The following is a 14,309-nucleotide window of genomic DNA, read 5'->3' as shown; positions in this document are numbered from 1 at the left end:
GGCTGAGATCTTCTATCAGATGGCACAAATGGCCACCAGACATGGGCTAAGAAGGACAGTGTGAGGAAAGGGTGGACTCTGCTGGGGATGGACCACAGGGGGAGGTGGGAAGGTCAGGTCCAGAGGAGGACCCCGGTGCCTGCCCTCTTCTGCTGTGCTCCTGGGGCTCTGAGCTCAGGAGGACGGGGCTTGCAGAGGTGCCTTCTCACCTGGTGGGTCCCCACCTGCCTGGGTTGGCTGATGCCAGCTAACTCCATGTCACCTAAGCTTTCCCAGACTGTGTCCTGCACCACGGAGACCCTTTCCAGGAAGGTGCGCATTTCTCACTGGGAGGGTAGGCTCAAAAGCCATAATGGTGACATGATCATTCCCTGGTGCCCGAAGGCAAGGAGGATCCCTCCTTGGGTCCAGAGAGCCAGGGTGGGTGACCCTCTGTGCATGGGGGACTCATGCCAATCCTCTTCAAAGTCACATGCCTCTCTTGCCAGCTTGGTGTCCAGGAGTGTCTCCCTCCATGCCTGGGTGCCCTCCCTGAGCACACCCTCTGGCAGGTGTCTCTGAGCGCTGGCCCCACTGCCTGGCCCCCAGGTAACTTCCTGCTGTGGGAAAAGGTAGGAGAAATTTTGTTTTCCCTTGGGATGGAGACAGGGAACCCAAAGGCAGCAATTTGCCTGGAGACACGACAGGGTGACTTTCCTCCCTGATGTCCCAACATCTCTGCTGCGTCCATGTCTGACTTAATACCTGTCCAGCCCTCAGCCCGCGTCCTCCCTCTGCTCCTCCATGGACAGGGGGCCTCAGTTTTGACGACTTCCTTAACAAGGGTCCGTCCATAGCTGCTGAGGGGACGGTGACCTGTGCAGTGCCTCCCTTTCTCTGAGATCCGCTGTCTGCCAGCAGCATCCAGGGGTGTCAGGAGCATGTGGCACTGAGATGTGTCAGAGGCCTCTGCAACCAACGCTGCTCCTTCAGTGCTTGGAGCCAGAGATGGTAGGTTTCCTGAGTGCTCAGCGGGCCAGTTCGCCTGTGCTTTCTCATTTTAGTTGCACGCCTTCAGAACAACATTTTAACACCTGCTTCGTTTGTGTCTGCCCTTGTCACTGCTGCCCCAGATGTGCTCCCAGGTCAGGAAGACCCCCATGAACATGCTAGACCTGTGAATGGCTTCAGGTTTCCTGTCACATCAGGAAGGAGCTTGAGGAGATGATTAGGCTTCAGGAGTGCAAAATTAAAAAAAAAAAATATCTTACGTCTCAGTGGCTAGAAGAAGCAAGGAAACTCACAACAGCCCCAGTAAAGGGACCCATTCCCCTTCCCTCATGGTGATTATGGCTGATGCCTTGCAAGGAGCTCTGTTATCCTCAGTCCTGGACAGAATACAGGGCCCCTCCAGTCCATGGTGGGCGTGTCATAAAAGCAAGAAATACACCCACTGCACACACTCCCGAGACTTTGGGTTTGCTTGTTGATGCAGCAAAACACAGTCCTCCCTGACTATCACACACACATTCACACACAGGTCTTAGCAAAGTGGCATCACAGACACTGAGTCCTCTGAGCCAGCTGTGTTTCCTATGAAATGGCTCACAGGTCTTCTGTTAGTTTCTTGATTTGCTCACAAATTAATTTACACGGCACTGTAGGAGAAGATTGGTGCAGGGGACAGCAAAGGAGCAGCCACAAGGAAAGCACTAGCCATTCCCATTTCCCTCCAAAGTCAGGGGGACGTGTGTCCACTCAGGCTCTTGGGATCTAGGGTGCAAGTGGCCATCACCAACAGAGGTTGCCAGAATTGTTGCCTTTTTATATTCTTAAGGAAAAGAAAGTATAAAAATAAAGCCACATGTAACTAGGGTTCCTTTGGGTCTGGGTTTTGTAGAAAGCACCTCCCCAGGTTCAAGTTCAGTTCAGCCAAGAGACAAGGCCACAGGCAGGGAGAGGATCCCTGACCTTCCTGGTCAGAGCTTTGAAAGGGACAGCTCCAGCAGGTGTGCAGGCTCAGTCTGTGATTGAGGAAATTGGTTAAAGTGGTGACCCATTGAGTGTTTTTTAATGATGTCACTGATTTGTGCAGTTTCAGGGACACTTTGAGGCCTGGAAGCCCCAGGAGATGGGCGTGCCTCCAGGAACCTCAGTGCTGCACAGGAGCGAGGGGCTGACCCTACAGAGCCGGCAAACCCTGCACAAAGCTCTGCTCCCCACCCAGAGAGGAGGCCTGGTTTTCTGTTTTAAGTTTTCTTTAGATTTTTGTCTGTTTTACCTAAGAAAAGAATCTACTCTGCTGAAGGCTGTATGAGGAAATTCAGCTGGGTGTTGCCTGGGTGTGATGGAGCATGTGGAGGGTGAGGGTGGACAGGTGGGGACCAGGATCTTGGTTGGCCAAGTTTCAAGGAAAAAATAAGAATCAATGGTAGACAGCTGGGGGAGTGGTGCAGGCCTGTCATCCCAGTGACTCAGGAAGCTGAGGCAGAAGGACTGAGAGTTCAAAGCCACCCTCAGCAATGTTGTGGGGCCCTAAGCAACTTAGTGAGACCCTGTCTCAATATAAAAAATAAAAAGGGCTGAGGATGTGGCTCAGTGGTTGAGCACCTTTGGGTTCAATCCCTGGTACCAGGAAAAAAAAAATCAAAACCTTGAGGTTATCAGGCCTGTCTCGAAGGCTGGCCTCAGCTGGCCCAAGCTCAACATCCCACTTCACTTATTTAACATGTCACCAAAGGGACCCAGTGGACACGCAGGTTGTCACATGCTGCACTGTCCCCACACTAGACAACAGTTACACAGTTACACAGCAGGTCCTGGGTGGCTCTGATCGCCCAAACCTGCATTTATATCGACTTGCATGTTCTTCAATATATTCACAGTCCTGCAATTTTAAATGGAAATAAAATCAACTGAGCAGGTCCCAGGGAATCCCTGGAAAGCCGAGGGGGAGAAATCGTCCTCCTCTTTAACAACAAACCAAAAATACATTCTCACCCACAGGGGCAGGGACAAATATATGGCTTAAGGAAAGATAAGGCGAACTCCAGCTCCAGTGTTCTCCTGGGCTCAAGCACATGGCGTCCCTGTCATCGTTTTAATTGATGGGTTACAAGACAGTTAATGGATTCTCACTTCTTCTGCCTGTGATTGGAGAGGAAGCCATCACAGGGCTGATTGTACTTGGAGAACCACAACTGAGGCTTCCCCACATGGCCACCAGGTGGCAATGGGTGCCTTCATGGTGGAGCCTCACCAACCCACACTTCTGGGGGTGCTGCTCCTCTAGCTAGGAGGGATGTCATCACGACTGGGAGATGTCACCCGTTCTGTCACAAGTGGTGGGACTATCCTACTGAGCTTTTCTATGCCACAGGTGTTTTAGGCACGTAGCCCCCATTTCACCTTCCCAACAACCCTGTGAAGCGGTGTCGAGGTCTCATTTTGCAAGCAAGGAACAGACAGTGCCGACAGGCGGCTGGAGTCACCCGAGGCCAGTGAGCTTTCTCTCCTGGAGCCACCAGACTCGGTCCTTCATTTCATTCCATCTAGAGTTTCCAGAGTGTTCCAAACTTAAAAAAAAATAATGCTCATCAGCATAATTATTGAGTAGCCCAACTTGACATCCCTAAGCTCTAGGTTTCAGATTGTATGGAGGTAGATTTCTGAAGCCAGGGAACACCTGGCAGCCTTTGGGGTCTTCAGGGTTTAAAATGTGCTCTTGAAAAGATGGTGCAGCCTCTTCACAGCACAGGCACTTGTGGCCTCCCTTGGGAATAGGTTCTGTGCCGACGGACAGCATGAAGGTGGGTGTCCCCCAGTTCAGACCTTGATGCTTCAGGGAAACCTGATCCATCTGGAGGTGGCCTCTGCGAGGTTCTTAGGCTACAAGGGTGCAGCCCTCATGAGGGGATCATGCCCTGGACAAAGGTGCCAAAAGGGGAGCTCTCTCCAGGAAGGGGATCAGCCAGCACCTGGCTCTTGGCCTCCAGCCTTGGGAACTGTGAGGAATGACTGTCCACTGTCTGGCCCCCAGCTGTCCCTGTCACAGCAGCCTGAACTAAGAGCTAGTACCAAGTTAAGATGAGGCCATTAGGGTGGGGCCACCCAAGATGACCACTTGGTGGCCTTCAGGGGGCAGTTTAGCCAAGACAGGTGAACAACGGACGAGCACCCTGTGAAGATCGGGGTTACGCAGCTGCTGATTGGAGCTGCCTGCGCTGGGGAGGGCCCCCCAGTCCTCTCTCCACCCTCAGAGGACAGCTGCCCACCTTCCCCTGGGCTGGCACTACCGGCCTCCAAATAATACGAGGACACATTTCTGTTTTCTAAGCCAGCTTGGGGTGCATGTCCCCAGCAGCCCCTGCAGCCTAACACCGCACCTCCTCCACAGGGTTGGTCTGTTTCTGTGGCTTCAGTGAGAGAAAAGCCTCTCTCCCTTCCCCCTTCCCCCTTCCCCCTCCCCCTCCCCAGCCCAGGGTCCTGTGGTCCACACCCACTGGGCCAGCACTGCTTCCCACTCAGCTGGAACCCAGGGAAGCCGTGCCCTTGGAGCCCAGGTCCCGCTGCCCACTCTGCTCTCCAGAATGAGGTCCCTAGCCGCAGGGAAGAGGGTCCAGGTGCATCCGAGCTGAGAGCGGAGACGCGCTGGGGAGCCAGGCTTCCTGGGCAGGAGGAGGGCAAGGCCGCTGGAGGGCTGGGGAGAGGGCTTCTTCTCCTGCCCTGTGTCCATGGATGGATATCGGGGCCCGCAGACACTGGAATGTAACGTCTGGACTGTGGACGTCCAGGTCATGACTTCGGCTCTCCAGAACCTTCTGCGACCTGATTATACTAGCTTCCCACGGCTGCCGTGACCAGTGGCCGGGCTGGTTGTCAGTCACCTGGGGCTGTTATAACAAGGCACCGCAGGCCCCAGGGATTAAACAACAGAAAGGCCTGGCGTCCAAGATCAGAGACCCCCGAGGGGGGTTCAGGGCCCCTCCTGACTTCCAGTGGCACCCTCCCATCATGTGTGTCCTCGATTGGGTGAGAAGTGGAGAGAGGCCCTGCTCCTCCTGTAAGGCCCCAATCCTGGGCCTCCTCCACCCTCAGTCACCTCCAGGAGGCCCCATCTCCCACACACCACGCTGAGGACAGGACGTGACTTAAATTTTTGGGAGGGACATAATTCCATCCAGCAGTGGCTTAAAACAAACACCAGCTGTGGAACTGGGAATCCAAGGGTCAGCAGGGCCTCCCTCTGAAGCCCCCAGGACCCGCTCCCTGGCCTCTTCCTCCCCTGCCTTCCTGGGCCATGGCTGTGGCACCCAGTGCCACCTCTGTCTTCACTTGCCTCTTCTCTGTGGTTGGGGTCTCTGTGTGTCTCTCTTCTTATGAGGACACCAGTCACAGTGGATTAGGAGTCACCCCCTCCAGAATGACCTTGTGTTAACCACCAGCAACAAAGGCGTCCTGATCTCCAATCAGGTCCCATCTGAGGTTCCGGGTGTCCCAGGGAGTGTGGGGGACAGAGCTGAGCAGCCACCCCAAGGGAGGCGACCGCAGAGTTTCCAGCACCATCCCCTTGACAACGAGTGCTAAATGAGCTTCTATGAAACACCTCTGGAGTAATTTAATTTAAAGTAATTTAAATTCCCTGGCAATTGTCCATGCCTTTATCTAAACTCCTTCTGAGTCTACTTCTAATTTTAGTGGCACAGGCTTTAAAGACAATTGGTTTCATATAAATATTATACTCAGGGGAAAATCATCCTTGGGTTTTCTCCTTTGTTCCCTGTCAAAGGCTCAAATGTTCTCTGGACAGCTCATCCCAGAGCTTTCCCTTCTCCTTCCTGCCTTCCTCCTCCCTCTTCTCTAAAGGCACTTTCCTCTTCACTTTGCTCCTGCAACCAAGGAACAGGGGCTCCTGGGTCAGCTGAGGTCCCTGCTTCCCACCCTCCCCTGCCCGTCCCTTGGAGTTCTGCAAACAGTCCTTTGAGGAGCTGTTTTGCCTCCTTGCAAGTAAAGCACAGAACGTATGTTTCCTAGTTGTCAAATCTTATTTTAAATATCCAGTAGCTAGAAAATAAATGTCACGTGCTGTGAATAACTAATCATCTCTTGAAAGAGAGTGCCTTCTGATTTGCAGAATCAATCTGGAATCCGGAAAGCCTCTGCTTGGACTCATTTCCTCTCCCTCCCTCCCTCCTTCCTTCCTTCGTCCCTTCCTTAGTCTTCCTTCCTTCCTTCCCTCCCTCCCTCCCTCTCTCCCTCTTTCTGCATTGGTTCCTTCCTTTCTCCCTCTTTCCTGCTCTCCCTCCCTCCTTTCCTTCCCTCCTTCTTTCCTTCCCTCCCTACTCCCTTCCTCTCTTCCTCCCTCCCTCCCTCCCTCCATTCCTCTCTCCCTCTGTCCCTCCTTCCTTCCCTCTCTCCCTCCCTTCTTCCCTTCCTCCTTTCCTCCCTTCCTCCCTCCCTCCCTCCTTCCTTCCTTCCTTCCTTCCTTCCTTCCTTCCTTCCCTCCTTTTTCCCTCCCTCCCTCTCTTCCTCCTTCCTTGGTTCCTTACTCCCTCCCTCTCTCCCTTACTCCCTCCCTCCTTCTCTCCTTCCTCCCTCCCTCCCTTCTTTCCTCCCTCCCTCCTTTCCTTCCTCCCTTCTCTCCCTTCCTCCCTCCCTCCCTTCCTTCCTCCCTTCCTTCCTTCCCTCCTTTTTTCCCTCCCTCCCTCTCTCCCTCCTTCCTTTGTACCTTCCTCCCTCTCTTCTTTCCTCCCTCCCTCCTTACCTTCCTCCCTCCCTACCTCCCTCCTTCCTTCCTTTCACCTTCCCTCCCTCCCTTCCTTCCTTTTTTCCTTCCTCCCTTCCTCTCTCCCTCCCTTCCTTCCTTCCTTCCTCCTTCCTTCCCTCCCTCCCTTTCTTCCTCTCTTCCCTCCTTCCCTCCCTCCTCCCTCCCCACTCCCTCTTTCTTCTCTGGTAGGCATAGCATTGCTTTATGTTTGGGGTGTCTTCCTTGACAGGACCACCTTAGCTGACTACAGTTTGGTTGTCCTGGGGAGTTCTGTTCTTTCCCTCCCACGCACGTTCCCCCTCTGGATAATGAGAACTCTCTGTCTCTGTTAAGGAGAACATTGCAATTTGCATGGTTTCCTCTAAGACCCTAGATATGTTTGTTCAAGACAAATTAGAAACAGAAGCTGATTCCATGGCAGGCATTGGACTGGAAGGAGACGGGAATCAGAGGGTAGGACTCAAGCAGCTGTCCCCTGCAAGGCCCCCACCTCACAGAGACACAAGGTAGGTGAAGATGGAACAGCGGGGTGAAGTGGTCAGGGTGTCACGGAAGCCTGGGGAAGACCCAGTCTCACCAGGGCGGGGGGAACCTCATCTAGGAGCCTGCAGAGCCAGGTGCAGTAAGGGGAGGTTGTCAGGGGCTGGCAATGGGATCCGTAGGAATTCAAGGGAGATGGGATGGAACAAGTCACAAAGGTGACACTTCCCCAGAAGGAAAACTCTGAACTGTATTCCAAGGATGTGAGATTTAACACAACACTGAGCAAGTACAGTCTGTGGTGCATGTCAGTCTCTTGCTTTGAGATAGTATTATAGACATGCAGGATGGACCATGGGGAGCCACTGGCATAGGCCACATGTGACTTCTCTGCCATGGCAGACAATCCCGTAAATTGTAATCACTCCAAAACTGAAAAAAAAATCATATAATTACAGCACATATTAGCAAGAGCCATGGCTGAAATCTTAGGAATGAGTGAGATTGCCCAAAGACAGTAGAGAAGCTGTAGAGGAAAGTAAATGGATGGGGGAAATGTCAATAAAACCTGACACATATATGGTGGGCTGGGAGGGGAATGGGGGTCCCATGGTTGAGGAGGCCCTGGCTGTGTGGTGTGGGTCCTGCAGCTTAGGTTTTAAATGTGAAATACGAAAAGTGAACATGTTTCACCTCCAAAAATGCCCCCAGAGTAGCAGCTGCCCCTCTGCCAGACACTGAGGAAACACACCCCTAGTGCCTGTGTGCTGGTCCTAATACTCAGCCCCAGGAGCCTAGAGGGTCCTGGGGGGTGACTGATTCTAAGTCTTGGGTAAAGCTGCCCCAAAATTTAGTGGTGCAAACAATCATTTTACTGGACCCATGGTTTGTACAGGTCAGTAGTTCAGCAGGCAAAGGCCCTGGAGGGACTTTGCTGGTGAGAGTCAATAGCAAGGGACTGAATTGAAGGTATGGAATCACTCCCAGGTCAGGTGATTGACATTAACCTCCTGCTGAGACCTCAGCTAGGCCTGCCCTTGCAGCTTGGTCTTCCTCACAATACGGCCATCTCAGACAAACTGGTCCTTCTACTGGGCAGCTCAGGGCACCAGTGATTGCTCCAGTGACAATCTCAACTGACAATGATGATATTTTTCAAAACAGTGAGTGTTTGTATATGGATATTTTATTTCTTCTATCAATATGTGCTTTATGGAAAGTACTCTGAAAGTCTGATGAGTCCACTCACTAGATTGAGGCTCTGCAGTAAACCAGGGCTTGTGGGGTTCCTGGAGTTCTTGCTTCTGATGGTCCCTGGAAAATTGGGAGGATTGCTCACCAAGGGAGGAATAACGCTCCTTTTTTTTTTTTTTTTTTTTTTTTTTTTTTTAGTACTCAGTAACATCCCCAAGCTCCATACCCCCTTTATTTTTAGAGAGGGACTTGCTAAGCTGGCCTGGCCTCAAACCTAGAATCCTCCTGCCTCAGCCTCTTGAGTCTCTGGGATTGCAGGCCTACACTGTGCCCATCAATATATTTTTTAAAAAATAATTATATTTTTTAATATCTATAAGATTCAAAAAACAACCAGCATAATAAATTTTAAAAATTAACTTTCAGTGTTTTAGGACTTTGATGGACACTCCACATGATTATTTAGGGGCCTAGGCAAGTACAACTCTCTGTACCCTGTGGAAGTATGTCTTCTCAAATCCCCGTTTGAGCATAAAGAGGAGTAAATACAGTTGAACTAAACCCACAGTGAGGAGGGATCAGAAATGTCGGGAGAGCAAAGACAGATTGGCATAACTGAAGGCCGGTTTTGAGCAGGGAGCTATGGCCAGTCCGCCAGCTGAAATGTGTGTCCTTGACTTTCAACAAGAAGGCCCAGGTGACTGCCGAAAGAGGCCCTCAGGCCCTGGAGGCCTTGAGAGAGGCCTACAAGCAGGTGCCTCTGGGATTGACCGAGATGCTTGGGAAGCAAGCTGGAGAGAAGAGGGTAGAGGAGTCCACACATCCTGGCTGGCACTAGCTGAAGGTGGGGATGTAGGAGGTCCAGAGTGCAGCAGTGCAAGGGGTCACGGTGAAGCAGGGTGCCACAAGTTGTAATTACCAGACGTGAGACTCAGGCCAGTGGCAGGAGGGTTCAGGAGAACTCTTGGAGGATACAGAGCTTGCTTCCAGAGGCTCTAGAACAAGCCCTAAGGAGGCTATCAGACTGGGGAGGGTGAGCGCCATTGAGGTGCCGAGTTTTGGTTGTCCAGCTGTCCAGCCCACTGAGGAGAGAAGCTCAATCAAGGTCTGATGGGTCCCCATTTGCTAGAGCGTAACTTGCATTTTCTGGAAAGACTAAATTTTTTTTTCCTTAATGAGTCTAGAATCCATAAAGAGGAATAAATAGAAACAGTTATAATAAAATAAATCAGGTCTGTTTCTTATTTTTTGTGTGTGTGGTAAGCATAGTATTTATTGGACAAAGTCATGTCTGCAAAATATTTATAGTATTTAAGATAATCGTCCCCATTAGGTTGTCTATAAGCCTTGTGATTCCAACTAAACCAGGGTAGTGAGACATTCATTTTAGACTTGCGATTTTAAGTTGAAAAGTTTAAGAGAATTTACTTAAGTATCAACAAGATTGGAATGTTGAGGGGAACTTGCAAGTTCTGGTAAGTTTCGCTTGTGAGATTTACTAGGGTTCCTTAAACATTTGAGAACACTTTCCAAGTTAATTAGGAATATACATTGCCTTAAAAGAACCAGGATATGTTAAATTTATGAGCATATTCTGAAATATTTAAAGGAATATAATTCACTAACTTATTAAAACTTCCTCTGAAATTTGCATTAAAATAATAGATTTATGAATAGAGTATCACGATTTTTCAGTTGAACTTGAAGTCTTTGGTAAGAAGGTAGTTTGGGCAATGTTTATTTTAAAACGTTGGGATATTAAAAAGAATAAAAGAAAACAAGTCACTGCATGGAGTCCTTTCTGTTGGGAAGACACCCTAAGATGTCAGCCCTCCGGGAACTGAGAAATTGGGGCCAGCGCACTGTGTGGGTGGGACAGGTCAGGGAAGCAGAGCCCTGGGGACTGGCAGAGTGGAGGAGCTGCCGGGAGCTTTCTGGGTGTGTTCCTGGGTTTAAAGAGAGCAAGTCGCAAGGAGATCTGGGGTCAAGGGTGTTCAGATAATGTTATTAGAGTAACAAACTTTCATTTCTTTTAATAACTAAAATGCACTACCCCTTATCTGGGCCCTCTGATACCTGGCTTTAGGACAGGATGAGCAAGGTGACAGCCACTTCCCAGATGCATGGGTCTAATTTGCGCTTGTCACCCAGGGCTTTGGGGACAGCTTTCCTACTGCCAATGGCAAAAGACTCAGAACGCAAGTCCTCTGGATGGTGCAGCTCAAAGGAGGCTGCCTAAGCTACAGGCACCTGTGACATAGAGGTAGCTACCTTCTCCTGCGTGTCTGTCACCTGTGGGTGACGAATGCCCAGCAGGAGTGCCAACTAGAGGTGGTTCTCTTCCAGATGAGGTCACAGGTGAGATGGACTTTTCTGTTCTGAGACGGTTACTGCGTTTCAGACAGTGATTTTCGAGGAGAGGCCTAAAGCTGAAGGCAGGACCCAGCTCCCTGTCATCGGCCTTTGCAATTCAGTCCTGGACCTGGTCCCATGCTCACTGCAGCCCACTGTTAAGGGGTGCCAGGGTGTGATGAAGGGAGGTCTCAGGGAGCGTCTTCTATTTTGATGCTCTGTCAGCTTTGACTTCCCTCCAGGGTGAGGTGCAGCCAACAGACAAAACCTCCCTGTGCCTCCAGGTGAGATAGGCTGCCTGTCTCTGGGGACCTTTGCCAGGAGGGGGCTCTGAAGACCTGGAACTGGGAAGGGGCCTCATGACCGCTGGCTAGAGAGGAGGCACGGCCAGCTCAAGCTGTGGTCTGGGGTGTGGCAAAGCAACACTTTGGCCATGTCCCTTCACATTCCTCTTGGCCATGTGGCCAGGCCGGGGTTTCCCAGCCTCCCTGGGGAGTAGGCGCTGTCCAGGGTTCTGGCTAAAGACTGTGAGAGTGGCGATGGGAGCTGGGCGGGTGCTCCAGTCCCTCTGCCTGTTCCAGGGCGTGGGATGTGGTAGGCAGGTACCATGGAGGGTGCATAATGAGGTGACAATGGGCCCCTGAATTGCCACCTGGAGCAGAACCTTCCCCATATCCCCTTTGGATTCTGCAGAACAAGATAAAAGGTCACTTTTGCTGAAAAGCACTGGAATTGGGGGGTCATTTGTTTCCTGTTTAGCACCCCCAGCCTGACAGAGAAGAGAGAGAGGATGGTTGGGTGACCCTGGGAGGCTCGTGCTGGGTCCGACATGAGGCCTGCTCAGTCGCTGAGGAGGAGAGGTCCTCTAGACACACGGTCATGGGGCAGGGATTCCGCTATGGCGGTTGCTTGCTTTAGAGGGAAAGAAACCCTGGATCAGTCCTGTTCCTCTTCCATCAGATTCTTGAAAGCGAGGCCCCAGACTCTCACCAAGGAGAACAGGGAAGAGGTCTGGAGCTTTCAAGAGAGTGAGAGAGAGGAGTCTAGAAAAAATAAACTGAGGTCAGGAGCAGTGGGAAGTGCTGCTAGAGAGAGAGGATCTCAGGAGAGGAGCCGGACACTGGCTCCCAGGAAGGCTCTCTGCCCCACCAGGGGGAGGCCAAGGCTAGGGGTCCAGGTCTGGATAGAAGAAAGCACTGTTGCACACCTGACCAGCAAGGAGGCCAGGACTGGAGGCTCTGCCTCCTTGATGGGTGGGTCTGAGGGACTTGGCATAAAGGAAGGAGGAAGGAGCTGCCTGTTGCCTGGGTGGGAGTAGGGGGTTGAGGGGTCCCCTGGGCAGGAGCACTCGGCCATTACACCTTCACGGGCCACACCTCCTATGGGGTGGATCTCCACCTTCTGCATGAAAGATTTTGAGCTGTGATATCAACATATCAAAAGGCCACTGACCACATGAGCTGTCTTCCTCTGCACATGTCCACTCCTGAGAACCAGCTTCAAACCACCCTTGACAGAGACCAGCTGTCCTGGGGAAGGCACATCACACCCCAATTAATTGGCTGGAAGCAATGGGCCCTGTGGGGATGGTCACAGGCTTTATGTGGCTCTTTCCTGAAGAGCAGAGAAACTCTGATTAAAATGTTCAAATCATTTTCTATAATTCTGCTTTCAGAGACCGTTCTTCATAAAAAGAGCAACTTCTTCACAAAATGAGTCAATTTAGAGTGGATTGTTCACGGAGTGGTTGCCTCTTTTCCACAGAGACAGTCACTTTATTAGAAGCTACAATTTTAGAAACAAACCACACGAGTGGTTACTTCACTGGGCTGGTTTCTGTGATTTTTTGGTAAAGAGGCTCCTCCTGGCCTGTGAACTGGGTTGGACTTCTGTGGCACTCCTGCCCTGGACAGTGGCATTGAAGTCACGTTTCTGTCCCCCTCTGGACTGCCATAGCCCTAATAACTGGCTGTTTCAAAGGGACTTTGATGACAAGAGCCCTCTGCTACCCTCACCCCCACAGGAGTCTTTCTTCTCCCTTCACCAGATTGGAAACTATGATGGTAGCTGGGACGGCTGGAGAAGGTGCTCAGAACCCAGAATAAGATTAGCTCACAGTCACTGACGTCTCAGGGGCCCTGCACACACAGAAGGGTAGTCCTGTGCGTGTGTATACAGGTGGCATCACGCTATGATCCACTGAGTGACTGCAGCAGGTGGGAAGACAGGCCATGCCTCTGGGGATCTAGCTGGAGGCCATGGAACCGCAGCTGCTCAATGGCCCAGGTCAGCCTCTGCCCAGTGTCCGTGTTCCCATCTTCCTTCGGCTGCCCCCAATGGTCACCTGCTCTTAGCACCTGCCTGGGACATTCTGGTCCCCATCCCCTGGCAGACAGGCTTGGAGTGGCTGTCATAGCTGAACTGATGAGCTTCTCCCCTTTTCAAGGTGATGTCCCCTCTAGGCCCTCTATCTACCTGCACCTGGGGGGACATGGGGCTCTAGTAGCTCAGGGTTTTTCAGAAACATGCTCCTCCCAGCTGTGGCTGTGCAGGCCAGTGTGTGTGATGCGCAATGACAGACACAGGGGTATATGAGCTCAGGCTTCATCCCTCCCCCCCACCGAGGTGTCTGCAGGAGACACATTCTGGATCCCTCAGAAAGTCAAATGTGTGGCTGCTCAAGTTCCTTATGTAAAGTGGCCATGTATTTGCACAGGACCTGTGTACATCCTCCAGTGGGCTACAAACCATCAGATTAGTTATAATACTCACTACGATGCATGTGCTACATAAATCGTTGTTTAGGGAACAATGATAAGACAGAAAGTCAAAAGTGCGTTTTGGGTTTTTTTTGTCTCTGCCAAGGATTGAGTGTGAGGAGGCAGAACCTGCCAGCAGGTGGCCCAGCTGTGGCAGTGGCTATGCACAACCTGTGTTCCAGGTGGGTGAGCAGTGTTACTATGGTTCCTAGTACCTACCGGAGTCGGATGAAATAATTCATGGAAGAAGAAGGGGCAGAGATGACTTGGTGATGGAGGGTGTTCCCAGAGGGGCTGTCACACTATTTCCAGAGCCAAGGGTACTGGGGTATTTCTTTCCAAAATGAGAAAAGTTTTCTCAAATAAAAGCTGGAATAAATGAGAGATTTTAGAGGGCGTGACCAACTTCCCTCCCTTGGTGACAGCTGCTTGGCCAGCACCCCACCTGCTGAGGAAACATGGTACCCCGTGGGCCTGCCCTGGTGCATGTTGGAATAAAGGCAAAGGTGTCCTCAGTCCCACGTTGTTTAATGAAATTCAGGTGTCGCTGGTTTGTTATAAATTAAAGATTAGTTTATGCTTTTCATTTGGCTCAAAAAACAAGGTGACAGCCAGTGGATTAATGTGACAGATGTTCGGGAAATCACATTAGCCTGACTCCTATAGCCCAAGGGAGGGTGGTTAATAAGGAAATGGGTGTGGGTAGACAGGAGAGGTCTCAACAGGTGTCATCTGCTGGCTCCCTGATGCCAAGGCAGGTGTGGGTCAGGTTCATGAAA

Source organism: Urocitellus parryii, chromosome 3 (assembly GCF_045843805.1).
Source record: "Urocitellus parryii isolate mUroPar1 chromosome 3, mUroPar1.hap1, whole genome shotgun sequence".
Taxonomy (NCBI): Eukaryota; Metazoa; Chordata; class Mammalia; order Rodentia; family Sciuridae; genus Urocitellus; species Urocitellus parryii.
The sequence above is the reverse complement of the archived record's forward strand: the minus strand, read 5'-3'. Positions refer to the sequence as shown.